Below are 20,141 nucleotides of genomic sequence, written 5' to 3'. Positions count from 1 at the left end.
TTAGTTTTAGGTAAGCAGATGATCTGTACTGTGGCTCTTCACAGAAAATAACACTTGTCAAACCAAAAGTTACTTTTTCACTCTAGTAAAATTGAACTAGAAAATGTGATTTGGAGAAGAGTTTTAAAAGAGGAAAAAGGGATGTTAATAATACCAAAAGGAGCAGGAATTTCTGTAAAAATTTAAGAAAGAATTAGTATAATAATTTATTTTAAATATTTTTGACTTCAATGATGAGCATCCTCTCTACACCTACTAGTATGCGTGGGTGTGACTCCTAAAATTCTTTTTGTCATTTGTCCGACTAAGAATCTGCAAGTTTTAGGCTGCAATCTCTTTATGGCTGGTACATATTTATAGAAATCTTTTCTCTCCCTACTTCACTTAATCAATATCTAGCTATTCTGTTGATAATGGACATGGCAGACAATTAATAGTCTATTATGTAGGGCAAAAGCAGGTCTCAGATAGCTACCTCAACATTTATGTAGTATCCATTTAGCAGTAAAAGTACTAAATGTTTGACATAATTTTTTGTTATTGTTACTAACCCTTTTCCACATTAGTTTTTGTTTGTTTGCTTGCTTCCCTATACTAAACACTGTTTCCTAGAACCGGGTGACTTCTTGCTCCACTCCTTACCCTAGATGGGCCTCTCCTCCCAGGAAATGGGAAGAGCAGTTCACTTCCTAGAGGGCACTCTGAGTGCTCTTCTGCCTTTTCCCAGTCCCAGGCAGTGATGTTGAGGCGTCAAAGGTGGAGTGAATGTGCAGCTCTGTGATTTATTACTCAACTGACTAGTCAATCGTTACGGGAGAACTTGTGTATTACTAGGACCCAGACAGCCTCTTGAGTGTGCAGGCTCATGGCAAGCCTTTGATATATCACTAGAATTATTTCTATCAGTACCTCTTGATCTGCGTAACCAAACCCTCCCAAACTCTTCCTGTCTTTTCTCCAAGTTGCGGATAACTAGACCACTTGAGATTCTATCTCTAATTACCATTTGCTTTATTTGTATGTGGATTATTTACTTTTATTAGCAATAGTGGGAATCCCACTGCCGGGAGTTCTGGGAGTCGAACTTGAACAATTCTGTCTCTGCTTTGACTTTCTGTTTGGGAAAACTCCCAACTAAAGTTGGTTCACCTCACTTTTGGAAATGTAGCTTGGTGCAGTTCCCTCATTCTTGTGTTAGCTGTCTCCCCATAATTCTAGGTGAACTCCCTGCCCACATTCCTCTGAAGCCACGGCTTCTCCCACACTATTTATGCTGGACCCTGACGAGGTCACTTCCCTTGGGTGGGTACCTGGCCCTTGAGCGATACTGCCCTCCAGCACCACCACCATGGGCTACATCTCAGCTCCTCCTTCCAGAACTATTGCCACTGCCTTCAGAGGGCTCTCCCCTTCTCTCTGCTTGCTTCTTTCCTGCATCTTCCTAACAAATTATTTTTCCTAAAATATTTTTTTCCTTATGTCACTTTCCAAGGACTTAGATTGTTGGTAACTCATCAAATAAAAAACAAGTTCTTGTGCGTCAAGGCTTGCCGTGACTTCTGTGCTCTGGTCAGTCCAAGCTCTGTAGTGCTCATAGCTTCTCTGTGAAATCTTCTTTAATAGTTAAATCTTCATTCCATAGCCTTTCCCATCTCAATTCTAAGAGCATTGAGAGTCTGTAACACGTAATTTAGCACTTTTATCTTCCTAGGGTTATTTTGTTCTGGATCTGTTAGGAAGTACACTTGGTCACTTAGAAGAGACCTGAATATGGCAACTCTTTATTTGTTTCTCATGTAGTGGGGTGTCAGGACGTAGGGAGCTCACAGTTGCCACAGTGGGTCCTTATGGCTCTCCGTTCTTCACTCTCCTCAGGTCTGGTCACAACTTCAAGATACAAAGTGCTGCCTTAGCTCTGGCAAGAAGAAAGAAGGGGAATACTTGGTCAGCCTATTTGAGAAAGCTTTTCTGGAAGTGCTGTCCGTTGAAAGGTCACCATCTTCTGCAGGGGAAATGTAACCGTTGAGACGTTCACATCGCTGCTCCCCCAGATCGAGGGAGACTGTTAGTAGGGAGTAAGGGAGGATGGTTACTCTGGGCCCCTCTCAGTCCACAGGATCCACGGATGACTGTGAGGCTCCCCATTCACTGTAGTTGCAGGGACACACGGCAAGTGTCTGCTTTGCTTTCCTGAGCAGTGGTGACACAAGTAAACTATAAATGTTTGATCAGTCAGGATGTCCCCTTTGGTCGAGAAGACTATTTCCTTTTTGCTTTGTCTCCTACTCTTTACTCTTTGCCCAGAAATATGTACAAAGAGATTAAAAAAATTTCAACAGCTATAGAAGATAAAAATAAATGTGAAGCTTGTTCATTTACGAGCACTGTTTTGTTCTGTTGAAGGAAACAATTACATAGGTGTATCTGGATCTTAATGCTTAGACTACTGGATTATAAAATTCCACAAATGTCTAATAAATGCTTTTCAGCATGGCACACAATTCTGGGACTATGTAACATGCAGATTTTCTTTTGACATCCATCTTAAACGTGCAAGCTTTGGGGGCAATTAATGCAGTGGTTGTCTCACACAAGTAAACTGGCTTTGTATTCTTCTCAGAATTTAAACAAAGGATGTGCGTGATAAATATTTGCAATATGTGATGCTGTTGTGGGTGGTCATTAGGAGCTTCAACTGGAGGGTGTTTTCCTACCTTTGTCAGACACAAAGCAAGCCTCCTTTTGTCTCCTGATCACAGCTCTAATTTTCCCAGCTGGATGAATTCACCAAGTTGAGAATCTAAGAGGCCTTAACGTTAGCAGAATCTACAAAGCGCCAGAGGGGCACGAAAGCTGCGCTGGAAACATTCGCTCTCCAGGCCTGGTGGTGTGGTTGCCACAGCTACTAAAGCTGCTGCTTTCTCTGCTTTGTGTTCACGTGGGAAGAGAAGCTTTCAAGGTGACAGTGGCTTCATTATATAACTGACATTGCAATTGGTTTGCTTTAATATTCGCATTTTAATCTATGGTGCCTAGTCCGACATAGGACTTATCTTTGAGAATACTGTTAGGTAGGGGGATGGATAGACAAAGTTTTATACGATCAGGAGGACAGATCATAGAGTACATGAATCTGTAATTATGATTTTTTCCTGGACTTTGCGGCCACTCATACTATGGCTTGAACTGACGTTAGGGAGCTAGCTGCATTGCTGCACCAGCCACAAAGAATATGAGAACCACTGATTCAGATACATACACATTATATGCGCCAGTTTTTTTTTTTTTTTAAAGATTTTATTTATTTATTTGAGAGAGAGAGGGAGAGACAGAGAGCATGAGAGGGAGGAGGGTCAGAGGGAGAAGCAGACTCCCCACTGAGCCAAGAGCCCGATTCGGAACTCGATCCCAGGACCCTGGGATCATGACCTGAGCTGAAGGCAGACGCTCAACCAACTGAGCCACCCAGGCGCCCTATATGCGCCAGTTTTAAAATAGCAATTAAGATGAAATCACAACAGCCTGTCCTTGGTGAAGTTTAAGTAGGTATCCATGTATAATTAACTGGAGAGTCAATTTGAAGCCTTGAAGTTCTACACTTTATTTAATGATCTTTAAGCACTATGTATAAAATATTAATTGCAGGTGAGTGGGCTTCACTTAAAACCAAATCCTATACATAATATAATTGACATACCACCTTCTCTAGGTGAAATCGTGTAGTGACAGCTATATAAGAATGTGTTAACAGTGGGTTTACAGTTTATCTGTTTCCATTTCTTTTCATAAATATATATTATCAATGATAAAGAGGTCTCAAAATTCCCTCTGCTATCTTGTCCGCAATCTCAGTTTTGAAGAGAATGCGAGTTTTGTCCCTTCTTTTTGATGGAATGGCATTATCAACAGCAAAATACTGTGTGGTTTTTCGTTTGTTTTGTTCAGGTTAAGAAGGAGCAGCTGAAGCACTGCTTACGAAATTTAACTAATTTTTCTTTGTTAAAAGAAGGCTCCCTTGACCGCTGTTTGCAGTTCGTTAGCAGCTTCTGTCAGGCCACTGGTGGGAAGGAGACAATTTTCTGGAGCACCTGTTGGGTTTTTCTCTCACTTTGGGTATATTGTCTCCTTCAATATAATACTACTAAGTATTATTATTATGTTGTATTGTATGTATTAAGTATTACATATGTATATGTCTGTGTTAAGTATTGCTAATTTCTTTTACAGATGAGGCTAAGGAGAGGACTTTTACATCCACAATCACAAAGCCAGTAAAAGACACATAGTGGTCTTTCTAACAAAGACACAGGTCTTTCTAATCCCCAAACCCATATTCTTTTCACCAACTTGGGGAGACACACCCTGCCAAGATGACTTCAAATTTGGAGAGATGGTATGCTGTAATTTTTTTTGTTTGTTTTAATTTTTCTCAGTCATTAAATTACCTACAAGAAATGTGATGTAAACATTGTTAAGTATAATCTATATACTGGATGCCAGGTTTCATCCCCTGCAACCATTTCCCCTGTCTCGCCACAAAGACCTCCAATTTTCTTTGGGGGATACTTTTGGGTCCAGGGAAGCCAAATTTAACTCTGGTTTCAATGGTGTGTGATGTGACCCAGGCTAAGCCAATCAGATTTTTGTTCCTCTGGTACTATGATTAGTTCAACAACTCAGCGTGGAACCTTAGTTTGTCTAATCAGTATGAGTCTCAAGACTTACTTTGGAATGCTGGGGCAAAAGTAATTCTGTTCAGTGAATTAACATACGGTTATATTTCCCAGCCCCATTGACTTCAGACTAGGGCATAAAACTTACTTTGTTTAATGACATATAAGAAGAAGTAGTGTGTGCCACATAGTTGGAGTTGGAGCTTTAAGAGCCCACATCGTGTTTCCACTCTTTGCCCCCCCCCACCACCATAATACTGGCAATGTCCCACGCAGGGTCTGCTCCAGCAGCCTGGGTCCTGGAATAAGGACTATGTGAAACAGAGCCACAGTTGACCTACAATGAAAATGTATAGTGAATGAAAAATAATTATGGGGTGTCTGGGTGACTCAGTCAGTTAGGCATCCGACTCTTGATTCTGGCTCAGGTCATGATCTCGGATTCCTGGGATCAAACCCCACGTTGGGCTTCCAGCTCAGTGGGGAGTCTGCTTGAGGATTCTCTTTCCCTCTGCATCTCCCTTTGTGCATGCTCTCTCTCTCTCAAGTAAATTAATAAATCTTTAAAAAAAGAAAAAACCTTTTGTTGATGTGAGCCATTGGAATGTGGGAGGTTTTTTTGTTTTTGTTTTTGTTTTTGTTTGCCACATAACTTAGTGTAAATGGTAGGCTGTGGAGGTGAGCCTCAGAAGAACTGCAGCCATTTTTGCCTCATGAAGTTAGCCTAATGGGAAAACTGGCATAAGAAGCAAGCAGAGTTAGGGAAATCATAGAGAAAGACAGAGGGAGTTCTAATGATGTCACAAACCCTTAGCTCATAGTTGTAGTCATCCCTACAGCTGAAGTTTTTATTTAAGTGAATCTTTTTTTTTTAAGATTTTATTTATTTATTTGAGATAGAGATCACCAGCAGGGGAAGGGAGGGGCAGAGGGAGAGGGAGAAGCAGGCTCCCCACTGAGCAGGGAGCCCCATGCAGGGCTGGGTCCCAGGACCCCAAGATCATGACCTGAGCTGAAGGCAGATGCTTAACCGACTAAGTCACCCAGGTGGTCTTAAGTGAATCAATATATTTGCTTAAGGTAATTTTAGTTCAGTTTTCTGTTACTTGCAACCAAAGCAAACAAATTACTTATGCATCATACCATAAATTCTACTTCACTTTCCTTCAACAGTCATCTGAAATAGCCTTGAAGCCAGCCCAAATAATTTTAAGTTATAAAGTCCTCAAAGTCACTAGCCAGATCAATGCTGACAAAGGAAGAAAGCCACTCAGTAGGCAAGTTTAATATAAAAGCAGGTGGATGCCAAATAAGAACTATGTAAGATTACTATGCTTAGTAACAAGATTCAAATGATTTCTTCAAGGGTAAGTGAAGATAAGTGAAGAATTTACACTTTTCAAAACAATGCCTATTTACAAATGTATAAACAAAGATTTCTAAAGAGAAGGGTTGGGGGGAGGCATAGGGGTCATGGAGTGATGCTGTGAAAGACCTCTCCCATGTTACAATAAAGGGTGTCAAACATTGGAATTTTTTCCCTGATTAATCATTGAAGGAGGCGCCTGGGTGGCTCACTCGGTTAAGCGTCTGCCTTCGGCTCAGGTCATGATCCCAGGGTCCTGGGATCTAGCGTCCTGGGATGGAGCCCAGTCTTTGTGCACTGAAGTTTGTATTTAATTTTTCATTTTGTTTCATTTCTTATTTATTTAAAAAAATTGAATAGGGAATACTTTTACATGATTAATACACAATACAAAGTGGTATATAGTAAAAAGTTTAGTTCGCACCTCTACTCTCATCCGCCCCATTTTTCTCTGTCACCAGCTGGTCACCATATTATTAATTACTGAGTATTCTTCCAGAATTTCTTTATGCAAGACCAAGGAAATGCAGATATGTATTGTTATGTCCTCTCTTTCTTCCATAAAATGTAGCACAGTATAGACTGTTCTGTATTTTGCTATTTTCACCCGGTGATACCTCTTGGAGATCTTTCTTTACCAGTAGCTCAAGGGCTTTGCCTTTTTTTCTTACATTTTCATAGTCAGTTCTCATGGCATGCATGTACAGTAACCTGTTTAACCAGTTCCCTAATAATGGAAGGCTGGATTATTTCCAATTTTTACTAGTACACACAGTGCTTTTGATAAATAACCTTTACATATGTTGCTCCATACATGTTCATTGCTTATTTTCAGAGAATGAAAATAAAGCCAAGTCCTAAAAATAGAGTTATCCTCAGTTTTGGCAAGCTTCTAAATCTGAGAGCTCACTTGGGTTATTTTTTGCTACCTAAACTTACTAATTTAGTTTTTCACTCTCTAGCACATTTAGCCAAGAAAAGTGGCTTTCATTTGTAAAACAATACAAGCTACCTAGACATTTGGAAGGAAGGGGCCACGTGTCATATATATCCATCGGGCTATCCTAGGACCTATGCAGAAATGTTGCTTCCCAAAAAAAATGATAGAAGAAAGGGTGATTTCCATAGAGCTACTAAATAACACATCAAAGCCCTGAAAAATCTTGTCTTCCTTGTATCTTGACTTCCATATTTAATCCTTAGGGTTTGTCCTTCGAATTGATTCTCATGAGTATCCCCTTCCCTTGCATTCCTTTTCCCACCAGATACATTCTCCAAAAATGGTTGCTCTATACCAATGCTCTTTTTATTCCAACTGTGTGCATTCTGTTGCTAATGTATCACTTTAAAATAGCCCACTTGTTATATAATACCTATATATCAATTCTTTTTTGTTGTTGCTGTTGTTTTCTCAAGGAATTCTTTGGGTAATTACTTTAATGGAATCTGGTTTTTGATGATTTATTCCCCCCCCCACCAACCCTCCTCCCAAGCACCCAGTAGTAAATTTAAGACACGGGTAAGATTTTGTGGGGTTTTTGTTTGTTTCCTTTCCTCCCTTCTTTTTTTTTTTTTTTTTAAAGATATTATTTATTTATTTGTGAGAGAGAGAATGAGAGACAGAGAGCATGAGAAGGAGGAGGGTCAGAGGGAGAAGCAGACTCCCCGCTGAGCAGGGAGCCCAATGTGGGACTCGATCCTGGGACTCCAGGATCATGACCTGAGCCGAAGGCAGTCGCTTAACCAACTGAGCCACCCAGGCGCCCCCTTTCCTCCCTTCTTAATCGCAAGCTGTTGGAATATTAATTAAGCCAACATTTTAAATTAATATGTTTTTATAGGTTAGTATCTCTACAAGAAACCACTATTTCCAACTGTACCCAGTCTGATCTCTGCATCTCCCCCTTACAGAACAACGACTTCCGTGAATCACCTTTTCTGGTTTCAGTTGTTGGCACCATTACCAGCTCTTCTCAGTGACTCTAGCATCCATACCATGCTCTCTACTGGTCACACACATCTCTGGAGTTTTTTTTTAGAATCTGCAGCTCACGCCTTCAGGATTGCTTTGAAGAGAAAAGTATGAATGGAGAATGGGAGGTACATTCTTAATTTCTTTTCTCAGTAATGCTGTTTATTTCACTGCTTGACTCATTACCATCTTCTTTTTTTCTCCAAAATGTAAAAGACCTACTAGTATACTGGGAATAGTTTATTGGTTTGGTTTGTTTAATTATAGTCAGACGTAAGTCAACATTCCTGCGATTCTTTTTATAAAAAAAAAATATGATACTTAAGTTGGTTTAGGATGGTTTTAAATAATTCTTAGCCATTTGCTAGCTGTTCCTTCTTAATATGAGTTAAGGGATCTGATTCTATATTTGTGCAGTTTTACATACATATTTACATACCAGTCACAAAGGTAGATTCACCCAAATATATACACTGCATGTTTTTACACGGCTGCAAAGATAACACTATTGGTTTATGAATTCAAACTCATTTTCTGATATAAGTCAGAAAAAACCAAAAACATGATTTTTCCAGTGGTTATGGTTACCTTATGATGATTAATCCTCCAAAATATAATTATTTGGACAAGAGGATTTTGAAAAGAACAAAGGGCAGGAAAAAAAAAAAGAAAATAGCAACAAAGAGAGAGGAAATTATGTTTCACCAGATTGCAGGGCTTAAATTGTGGTTAAACTGATGGCCTGCCTGATATTCTAAGGCTGATTACTCCCTCCCCAGGGGGATTTTATAAACAAGGAGTTACTATCAAAATATTTTTTATTTGTCTGAAAACTAATTTGCCAAGCCTGGAGGTCAGAGGAAGAGGCAGATGGGAGAAGCAACCTGCTCCGCTGCCTCTGAGGAGTCAGCTGTGGGGAGAACTCGACCTGCGGGATGGAAATGTCACTCAAGCCCTGAAGCTCCATAAATACCAGGAAAGAAGACAACACCAGTCTCCCAGCCCACGGCCCACAAAGCCACTCTCTCTTCCAGCAGGTATTAAACATTAATGACCATTCCTATAATGAGGGCAAGAACGGCTCTCGGCAGGAGAGCTGCCCAGTCACGCGGGTAGAGTTGGACTGTCAACAGCAGCGAGCTTCACCACTTTTTCTTGCCCTCCTCCTTTTATCCCTCTGAGAATCTTCAGCCTGACTGAAGTGCTTCCTTTATCACCGTATCATTGAAATATTTATCTGATTATTTGAATAAAAGATTACTGCAACAATGGTAACTCCCTGCATATCCTCAGACTTCAAAAGGGAAAAGGAAGCTTGATGAATAGAATAACACCAAGGCACTTGGCAATAAGCTTTACAAATAACAAAATGAATGCTCTGAGATGTTGCAGCTTGTTTACAGCTTGTAAACTCACACATGATGCTAAGCGTGGGACTGAAACCGAAGCAACAATTGGCCTTTGGAATAATAATTTAGACAGCAATAAGTTTCAAGTTGGTTTTCTTTTTCCCCTATACCTTTGAGCATTTCTAAATACATTGCTGCCGTCTTGCTGGGTCCCTGAAGATAATGTGCATTCATTAAGGCAGTTGTTTCAGGATCCATTTTACTCCATCCTTGCTTGTGTCATGGGTTTTGTTTCCTGGTAAGCACGAAGTACATAAAAGCCTAAATAGAGGTGGCCTCTGATTTTCACCTCCCTGGCTGTGGGTTTAGTCTTTTGCAGAGGAATCCTCCCCCAAGCACTTCTTGGAGTAAACACAAGAGACAATGTGAGTCCATAAATGAGGCCTTGCCCTCACTAATTGCCATGGAAGATCACCCTGACACTTGGCCATCCTGACCCCAAGGCCCAACAGAGCCACGGGCCTGTTTATGTTGCCGTAGCTGTTGTCTTGATACCATTGGAACTGGTCATCAGCGCCCAGCCTCAAAAATCCAGTGAGGTGAGCAGGACCCTCCTGTGTTCCCCCTCACTGGAGTGAGGGCAGGGAATTGCCATCACAAGTTTGGTTTTGCTCATAATCGTCCCAGGGTTTAGTGAGACTGTCCTCTCAATGGACCCGCTGTCCTGCCTTCCAGGGTGCGTACCCCTGGATGGAAGTGGCAGAAGTTCCCGTCCAACCACTACCAAAAGCATCGGTCATCCTCCACTATTTACGTGGTTGCATTTTATTCACTCTGCAGTTTCAACTCTCATTCTGGTGAAGCCTCCTTCAGGGATCCCCATTGCTGCCCCTTCAGTTTCTCTTTGACAGTGGTCTCCCGAGGTGGCTATACAGGTCTCAACACCAGCTGTGCTGTTTGCTTATCCCAGAAGCCTTCCCAGCACCCACTGGGATTGTGTGACTGTCAGTAGACACACGGAATGGGGAGTGTTGCCTTCGTCCACTGGCCAGTAGTGTTCCTTCAGAGACTAGTTCTATAATCATCGCTTCTTATATTACTCAATGCACAGAAAAAGGGGTAACTGGGTGCTGGACATTAAGGAGGGCACGTAATGTAATGAGCACTGGGTATCGTATAAGACTGATGCATCACTGAACTCTACCTCTGAAACCAATAATACACTATATTGTAATTAATTGACTTTAAATTTAAAAAATTTAAAAAAATAAATAGGATGATAATTTCTGCCTCCCAGAGCTTCTCTGTGTCAAAAAGGACGTACATTTTTGAAGTTTTATTTTTTATTGTTTTTAATAGACTTTATTTTTTTATAGCAGTTTTAGGTTCACAGCAAAATTGAGTGGGTGGACCAGAGATTTTTCATATATCCCCACACATGCAGATCCTCCCCCATCATCAATATCTCTCACGACAGTGGTACATTTGTTATAATTGATGAAACTACATTGACACATGATTATCACCCAAAGTCTATAGTTTACATTAGGGCTCACTCTTGGTGTTGTACATTCTGTGGGTGTGGACAAATGTATAATGACATGTATCCACCATTATCATACAGAATATTTTTACTGCCTTAAAAATCCTCTGTTGTCTGCCTATTCAGTCCTCCCTTCTCCCAGCCCCTGGCAACCACTGATTTTTTTAATTGTCTCCATGGTTTTGCCTTTTCCAGAATGTCATAGAGTTGAAATCATACATTTTATTAGCCTTTTTAGATGGGCTCTTTCCGTTAGAAATATGCATTTAAAGTTCTTCCATGTCTTCTCATGGCTTCATAGCTCATTTCTTTGTAGTGCTGAATAATATTCCACGATCTGGATATACCACAGTTTATTTATCCATCATCTCTCATAAAGGATATTTGTATTTATAAATTAATAAGGTATTGTTAATTTGAAATGCAGTCACAGAAGGTAGCTAGATTTTATGAGGCAGTGTTCTCTGGATCCATGTTTCTCTATCCCTACTGTATTTTCCCAAATAATACCTCTATTTTTGTTCTTTTCCTTGTTTGTGGTTGCACAAGGTTGTTATGTAACCAGTGTTATATGGGGTATGAAAAGAATTAGGTTCATCCACTTTCAAGTTTTCTTAACTTTTTTCCCCCAGAGTTATTGTTATCCCTGTTTCTCTGAGATAAAACTTAAAGCAAATAGAAACAGTGGCCTGGAGCTGTCCCAGCAGGTATTGAAATGTCCCCTCTTCTTCTGTCTACTTTAGACTCAAGGAAAGGGAGGGCGGTGGGGAGGAAAGGAAGGAAGGCTGGGGAAGTCTTCCCTTGATTCTAGTTCATTTGATACTAACAAAGAAATGAGTGCCCTCTGAGTAGTGTGTGACATGTCAGAGTATTGAGGCTGGGGAGAGGATGAGGAGTAGCAGAACCACTCCTTGAGAAATTCTGACATGGAGAATGGAGTGGGTCGTTGTTCCAGCTTGGATAGCCTACATGAAGCATTTCTCATTCAAATGGTGGTATGTGTGACGAGACAGTGATAACAGAAGCTGGGATGGTGAGTTCTAGCTGTCAGGCATTTACCCAGGCTGAGGTTTCTAGACTGAGTCTGCACCATGGAGATATTTCACCTATTTTCTATGCTGTTTTGCATCCTAATTTGAGGTATAAATCTTAGTTAGTATGGAAGATATTTTTCCTCTGGGCACAAACTTTCTATTTAAATTCTAACATTTTTAGCTAATTTTTTTTGCCTATTCTAAATCAATTTTGGGGGGAATTTAGATTTTCATTACATATTATTTTGATTAATAAATATGTACTTGTGATATTCAGACACAATAATATATACTTATATTTATTATTTTTACAAGTCTTGAACCAGATATGAAGTCATTAAAAAACATGATAGGTAGTTAAAGGGAGAGAGGTCTCTTGTGAATAAGCCTTATCCCCAAAACAATTCTGCCCCCCATTCCATCCACTTACCCTGCCTCCTTGTTCCCAACTCAAGTAGAATTTGAGATTTCAAATGTTCTTCTTGATGCTTTGCTGATTAACCATTATATGCATGATTATATGGGGATTATAATAACACTTTCTCAAGTAGAATCTCCTGCATAAACCAGTGGGAGAATAGGGGTCCTGATTAGCCGGTGATCCCTTCTGATATGCCAAAATTCACCTTAGATGAACATGTTTACTATGCCAATACTTGTGATCAGTCTTAGTCTTCCCTGAAGGGTAGAACCAACACTGTCTTTGGCTTTTTTTTTTTTTTTTCTGATTATTTTTTTGCAAGCCTAAGCACTAGCCAGTTTCATAACCAGTTTTTTTTGTCACATCTGTCCACCAGAGTTCCCATTTAATAATCAATCAAATGACCTATGGTACATGAAGCTTGGGATTCTCAATATTATCTTTCTTATTACGGGTATATAAATTACTTTTGAATAAACTATGAGCTTATACCATTATGCCCCAAAATGAGATGCCCAACTCTGTTCTTTTTTTTTTTTTTAAGATTTTATTTATTTATTTGAGAAAGAGAGAGCATGAGCGGGGGGGAGGGGGGTTGCAGAGGGGCAGAGGGACAAGCAGTCTGCGCTGAGTGGGAGCCCAAGGCAGCCCCGACCCCAGGACCCTGAGATCACCACCTGAGCCCAAGTCAGCCGCTTAACCGACTGAGCCACCCAGGCGCCCCACCCAGCTCTATTCTTTTAACTTAATTAGGAATTTTTAGAATTGCTCTGCAGAAATTTTATTAAGGGTCTTAAGCTCTTACTAATTTAAATTCATCCCTAAATTGCCACATGGAACTTAACGTCCTCAGTTTAGCTTTCCCATCAACAAAGCTGACTGAGGGTATATGAGTAGCCAGAATGCAGAATACATGTATCTTTGTATCCCTCTTTACTACCACCATCTGATCTTGACAACAAAATTAAGGGAAAACGAGCATTTGATTTAGAAAATATTTCCATAATGACAGGGTAAATAATTTCACAGTTTTGACTTCTCTGTATTGGGGATGTAAAATTCATTTATTCATCACACAGGGATTTATTGTGCGCTTACTATGTGCCAGGTTCTGTTCTAGGTACTCGAAGTAGAGTGGAGATCTCATGGATTTTACCGCCTAGTAAGGGCAGAGCATAGTAAAATGTAAATAACATGATGTCAGAAGCCATGGATAAAACTAAAACAGGGCATTGTTTAGATGGCAGATAGCAGAGGGTGGCCAGGAATTACTGACTGGCCCTCCAGTCTGGTTACAGGAGTATATAACTGCCGTTGTCTGGGAGCTGGAGGGTCACTGTCAGAAAGTCTGACCACAGACAGCATCAAAGATGACCAAGTGAAGAGTCCTCACATATCAGGGTCATGGATGGGGCGACTTGATCAGGAATTTGGCAGCTTGGTGAGAAGGGCAAACAACAGAGCATAGACATAAGAGCCAACCCTTGGACAGACTTGTGTTTGATACCACTGACTGGTTGTGTGACTGAGGTCACCTTATTAAATTTCTCAGAGCCTCATTTCCTCAACAGTCAAGTGGGAATTATAAAGTAACCCACATTTGTTTCATATTTAGAGTGTACCAAGCTCAAGACTAAGTGCTTTACTACATAATTTTATTTTACAAGAACACTTATAGCAAAATACTACTATTCTGTCCTTGTGAACCGTGAGCAGACGGAGGTGTGACCTGAGGTTACCCAGCTGTGGTGACAGACAGGACTGTCTGAGAAGCTACCCTGTGAGCTCTTTGTGGTGTTTGATTTTGTTTTTGTTTTCTCAGCAAGCTGGCTGGGACTAGCAGCTTCTCTTTCCCTAAGGGGGAGGGGTTCTCGAGAGACTTATTTCCCCACGGGGACCAGGAACTCCAGGTACTGGGGAAGAGAGGAGCTGGCATTTCCTGGCACTTGTCTAAACAGATGGCCTTAAGCTCAGATTATTTGGACTTGAACCAACATGTTTATTCCCCCATTTGAGGTCACTCTCATGTTGTCCCATAAATCCCTCTTCCAATGCATAGCCCTGTGGTAGCCCACTGTCTCTCTGTTTAATGTTGCTAGAAGGGGAATCTGTGCATCCACAGCCTCTGCCTGTAATATCTAGATGGCACCAAGTGACATTTCCTAGTAAACCTTTTGTAGGACAATGGCTTTATTTTTCTGGGGAACCAGAAATCAAACTCAGATCCATGTGGCACCAACGTTCTTAACAGCTGTGTCATAATCCGTAACCTCTAGGGCTCTTGTGGATTAAGCGAGCTATAATATGAAGCACTTAGTTTAGTACCTGACAGAAATTTTCCGTAATTTAAAAAATAACTATTACAGTTGATCCTTGAACAACACAGGTTTGAACTGCATGGATCTACTTACATAACATGGATTTTTTTTTTTCCCAATAAATACAGCACTGGAAATGTATTTTCTCTTTCTTCTGAGTTTCTTAATACAACTTTCTTTTCTCTAGCTTACTTTATTATAAGAATAGAGTACATCATACATATAACATACAGAATATGTGTAAATTGGTTGTTTATGTTATCGGTAAGGTTTCTGGTCAACAGTAGGCTATTTGTAATTAAGTTTTGGGGGAGTCAAAGGTTATACATGGATATTCAACTGTGCAGGGGGTGGCTCCCTTAAACCTGCCATTGTTCAAAGATCCTCTGTAGTTTTATTATTATTCTAGCCTCATAGTATGACTACAGATTGATACTGCAAGAAGTTATTTTGTTTTGTTTTAATACAAATTAAAGGTGTTCATAGAATTCTGCAGAAAGCGCCAGTTTTGCTGTGCCCTGTTTTTGGTGTTTCCAGGATTGCTAAAGGAAGAAAGAGAGCAGTTTTCCATCAGGTTAATTACCTGGTGAACTTGGGTCGGATGCCTGGGAAGGTGATGCTACCTTGCTCATAAATTAAACTATTGTATTCATTGTGATCATGTTGATGGGACTGTTGCGTTAGCAGAGTGTCTCGGCATAAGGGATGAGGGTGGGGTTGTGTGGCAGGTAATAGCGGTACAAGTTAGTGAAGTCTTGGGATACCTGGAGATGCGTCTGTTTGGTTAAGCTGGAATTGCGGGGGGCCTCCCACGTGAGAGGCCAACGGAAGGGCAGATGGCTCTTGTTCAGTACTATTGCTTGGTTAAGTGCACACTGAGGCAGAAGAGTTAAGCAAGAAGGGAGAAAACAAGGTAGGCATTGTACAGAGAGGTTTCTAATCAGAGAACATTTTCATGAGGATCAGCACTGCTGAGTGAGCAGTGAGACATTTTAGCCATGTGGAAACACGCTTTTTAGAGCAGGACGGGCAGATGGATCTGTTCTCAGATTGTGCCTTCAGTCACAGGAGGTGTAAAACAAACTGACCGAATAAAAGCTACAGGAGGGTGCCGGGGTGGCTCTGTCAGTTAAGTGTCTGCCTTTGGCTCAGGTCATGATCCAAGGACCCTGGGATTGAGCCCTGGCAGCGGGCTCCCTGCTCAGCGGGGAGCCTGCTTCTCCCTCTGACCCCTCCCCCGCCACCTCGTGCTCACTCGCTCTCAAATAAACAAATAAAATCTTTAAAAAAAAGCTATAGGAGATTGCATAGCATTATGAATGTAAGTCATGCCATTGAATAGTACACTTAAACATGGTTTAAATGGCAAATTTTACGTTACATATATTTTTTAAATTTAATTTAAAAAATTAAAACATTTAATAACATAATGTACCAAAAGCCATTGAATTGTGCACTTAGGGTAAATGGCATGCTATGTGAACTGGTTACCAATAAAACTGCTTAAAAAAATCTACGGAGAGCATTTTGTTCCTACAGTTATGGGTTAGTTTTCCTTTAGTTTTCTTTTTTTTATTTTTATTTTTATTTTTTTTTAGATTTTATTTATTTGAGAGAGACAGACAGAGAGAATGAGAGAGAGAGCATGAGAGGGGGGAGGGTCAGAGGGAGAAGCAGACTCCCTGCCAAGCAGGGAGCCTGATGTGGGACTCGATCCCGGGACTCCAGGATCGTGACCTGAGCTGAAGGCAGTCGCTTAACCAACTGAGCCACCCAGGCGCCCTTCCTTTAGTTTTCTAAAGGGTTTGTCACGTAGGCTACTCAGTAAACACCAAGACTTCGATGTAACAGGAGCCGCATAAATCTCAAGGTTGTAGGTGGTTATGTGGACACAGATAAGACACTTTATTTCTAGCATTTTGGGCAATGTAATCAGTTGAAGGAGAAAAATAATTGACTGGAATACAGGGCTTCTATGTTTATTATGAGACTCTCATTTTTTTATTCCTTACTAGCCAAGTACCCTGTCTTGCTCTGTACCCAGCCTAACAAAGCTGTGCTTGTAAAAAGTCTCATCAATACAGGATCTGACAGGATCAGACAATAGACTTTTGCTAATTAATATTTAATGGGCCTATGGATTTTTTTCTAAGCAGCTGGAGTGCTAAATAATAGTCAATTAGCAAATGTGTTAATTAACTCTAATTACATAGCACATGAGCTTCTCCAAGGATTTTTCCTTTACAGATTTACACATGAATGTTCCACCACTCTTCTTGAACGCACCAGGCTGCTAATTAATTGATAAGTAATAATTCTTTCTTCTCTCTAAAACATGTATTTAAAAATAAAACCCAGTTTAATGCTTGATGACTTTTAAAAGTGACATTTAACGGTGTAAGATAATCTGATGTCTGCCTTTTAAATAGGCTTCTCCTAATCACTAGGAAGTTTTTCATTTGTGTGTGAATGAGGAAGAGGGAAAGAGCATTTTGAGTTTTGCGTATCGGTGCATGAGGTGTGCGTGAGAGAAAGAGAGAGAAAGGAAGAAAGATGAAAGGGAGGGAGGAAGGAAGGGAGAGAAGGAGCAAGGGAGTTAGGAAGAAAAGAAGGAATAGAAGGAGAAAGAAAGGGGTAGGGAAGGAGGGGGTGGGGGAGGAGAAGGAAGAGGAGAGAGGGGGGAGGGGAGAAAGGAAGAAGGAAGAAAGGATGAAAAATATAAAGGAGGCTGGTCCTTTGTGAGGAGTCAGGAGATGCCATGTTTGACTTGGAGTATGCAAAATTATGAACTCCAGGAGCAAGGGGAATCAATATGTACCATGCAATTAACAGTAATCTTCTGAGCTTCGCGTGCCAGTTAAAGAAAAGGCTTCTGAACATTGTATGGTGTCTGCCCCTGGGGACAGAGAATGCTCTGAGGAGAGGAATTAGCATAGCAGCTTTGCACATGGTCTGGTGTGAGCTGAGAGATCAAAGGCAGGGGATGGCAGCCGCCTGCTCCAGGGCAGCCAGCAGCTCTGCCGCCATTTCCATGCCGGAGGAAGTGGCTTCTGCTCGAGGCGTGTGCAGAGAAAGCCTTGCAGGGGACTCTGAAGGAACAAGGTTGTTTTCTTCAAATAAGAGAGTGGTCATGGAATCCAGTTCAGATGCACTACTCATGGGCACCTGGGTGGCTCTGCCTTCGGCTCAGGTCATGGCCCCAGGGTCCTGGGATCGAGCCCCACATTGGGCTCCCTGCTCAGTGGGGAGCGTGCTTCTCCCTCCTCCTCTCCCCACTGCTTGTGATCTCTCGCTTTCTCACTCTCTCTCTCTCAAGTAAATAAATAAAATCTTTAAAAAAACAAAACAAAACAAAACAAAAAACAAATGCACTACCCGTTTGAAGAACTCTGTATCACCAAGCCTACATTAACTCTCAATTCACAGCAGTGAGCCTCTGCTAAGACCCTTAAATGTTAGCTATAAAGAATGTTTAGGGGAAAAAATTGGTCCTTCAGGCTGGACTTGATCACTTGAGTAAGACTCAGAGGGGCTGCCAGCTTGGAAAGAGTACCCCCTGCCTTTTCACTCTCTCTCATGGCATCAGTTACCAAGTTCTCGTTAAGGACTCTAAAGAAACAGAGGAAAATGCAGTCTTGTGAAAGTGCACACTGGAAAATGCCAAGCTTTGCTTCCCTGTTTACTGTACTGAGAGACAATGATGTTCCTCCTTTTCAAGGTTTATAGGAGGTGGTGGCTTAGAAGAATGTGAAACTGTTCTTGGCAGTTATCAACACTGAGTATCTAGCAAACGGTATATGTGGTTCTCAGGGTCCAGGACCTGTCTCCTGTGTTTCATTTTGTTTTGGGGACCTGGTTGAGAGCCGTGTTGGGAGAAGATCTCTTGGGAGGCCTTGAGGCCATGGAGGGCCTTAGTGCTGAAGATAGGGAGTCAGGCAACATGAGAAATGCAGGTCTGGGGACACTATGGGTCAGTGCTCCGCAGTCGTGAAGCTGCGGGGCTCTGTATGGGATAACTTGCTGCCTGCCTCTCTTCCCTTCAGCCTCCCTCTTCATGCCAGCCTTGCTGCGGCCCTGGCTGCAGTGGGTGTGACTTGGGGGCTCTCGGCCTCCGCTGTGTTACCGGCTAGCTCACGTTCTGTTACCTTCTGGGACCTCTGCGGGGCTTCTGTTACCTCATGGGACCTCTGCGGGGCCCAGGCAGCCTGCACAAGCCTGGGAGTGCACGGTAGTTCACAGCCCTGGGGCACCCGGGTCTGTATTTGAGTTCTCTCTGGGACTGAGGCTTGGCCTTCCCCAGTGATTACCAGCCTGGCACCGTGCCCTTGCATTGGCGTTCCCACCTTCCCAGCTTCATGTCCCTGGGCCCCCAGTTCCCATCCTTAGGATCACGGCCTGCACTCAAGCTCTTGTCTTAGGCTGGGGGAACCGAGGCTAGGACAGTTCATTCCAGAAATTAAGTTGAAGCAATGACTGAAAACACAGGAGTGAGGGGTCGGCGAACGTGGACTCCAGACCACAAGAAAATCACAGGGAGATAGAAACCAGCCAAGTAGTGCATAATGTGCAGCCAGTGCCCAGGGCCTGAAGGAATGAGGGAATGTAGACTTCTAAAGTGCTCTCTTTGGGTTCTTTCAGTCTCTGAACTACAGACCTTGCAGCGACTGCTTGGGTGGGAGCAAAGCCTGTGGCTGGAAAATTCCACAGAGACATTATTTAGTCTCTCCATCTGGCGGAGTCTTCCCATCGCCGAAGAAAAGGGAAATACAATGTTTACTCATGTAGCTTCTACTTGAGTGGGATAAATGCTTGGGGCAAAAGAGAGGAAACTTGAGAGAACACCTTGGCTTTTCTTCTCATTTTCTCTGCACGAGTATAAATCCTACCCTAGTGGCATTGCAAGGAGGATGTGGCTGTTATTTCAGTTAGCAAATAACTAGAGTCCTGAATTAGTTCTCTGTTTCTGCTGTAACAAATCACCACAAACTTAGTGGATTAAAACAACACAAGTATATTATCTTATAGTTCTGTAGGTTAAAAATCTGGCACAGGTCTCACTTGGCTAAAATCAAGGTTTTGGCAGAGCTATGTTCCTTTCTGAAAGCTCTGGGGGAGAATTGTTTTTGTGCCTTTACAGGAGCTTCCTGCTTTTTCTTGGTTTGGGTGCTCCTGTATCTTCAGAGTCAGTACTGACAGACTGAGTCCTCCTCACATCGCCTTATTCTGGCCTCTTCTGCCTCCCTCTTCTATTTTTAAGGATCCCTGTAATTACATTGGGCCCAATAGGATAACTGAGGACACTGTCCCTATCTTAAGATCTACTGATCAGCAACCTTCATTCCCATTTGCCATGTAATATAACATATTCACGGGTTCTGGGGATTAGGATGTAGACATTTTTGGAGTGGCCATTATTCTGTTTACCCTAAGTCCTTTCTGAAATCTAACTTACAGACTGAAGATTT

General features: G+C 41.7%; 1 long non-coding RNA gene across 1 annotated transcript in view; it reads left to right on the top strand.

Moving 5' to 3' along the window:
* LOC129045591 (uncharacterized) overlaps positions 1-4,247 on the top strand; it is a 49,589-nt gene extending 45,342 nt beyond the window's left edge. Inside the window, exon 3 of the long non-coding RNA XR_008505545.2 lies at positions 4,228-4,247. This is a non-coding gene — a long non-coding RNA (uncharacterized LOC129045591). The remainder of the gene's footprint in view (positions 1-4,227) is intronic.
* Positions 4,248-20,141: the final 15,894 nt, after the last annotated feature.

The sequence above is a fragment of the Mirounga angustirostris genome, unplaced genomic scaffold, assembly GCF_029215605.1.
Source record: "Mirounga angustirostris isolate CCGP_5_RB_7025 unplaced genomic scaffold, mMirAng1.0.hap1 SCAF_3, whole genome shotgun sequence".
NCBI classification, from domain to species: Eukaryota; Metazoa; Chordata; class Mammalia; order Carnivora; family Phocidae; genus Mirounga; species Mirounga angustirostris.
The sequence above is the reverse complement of the archived record's forward strand: the minus strand, read 5'-3'. Positions and strand labels throughout refer to the sequence as shown.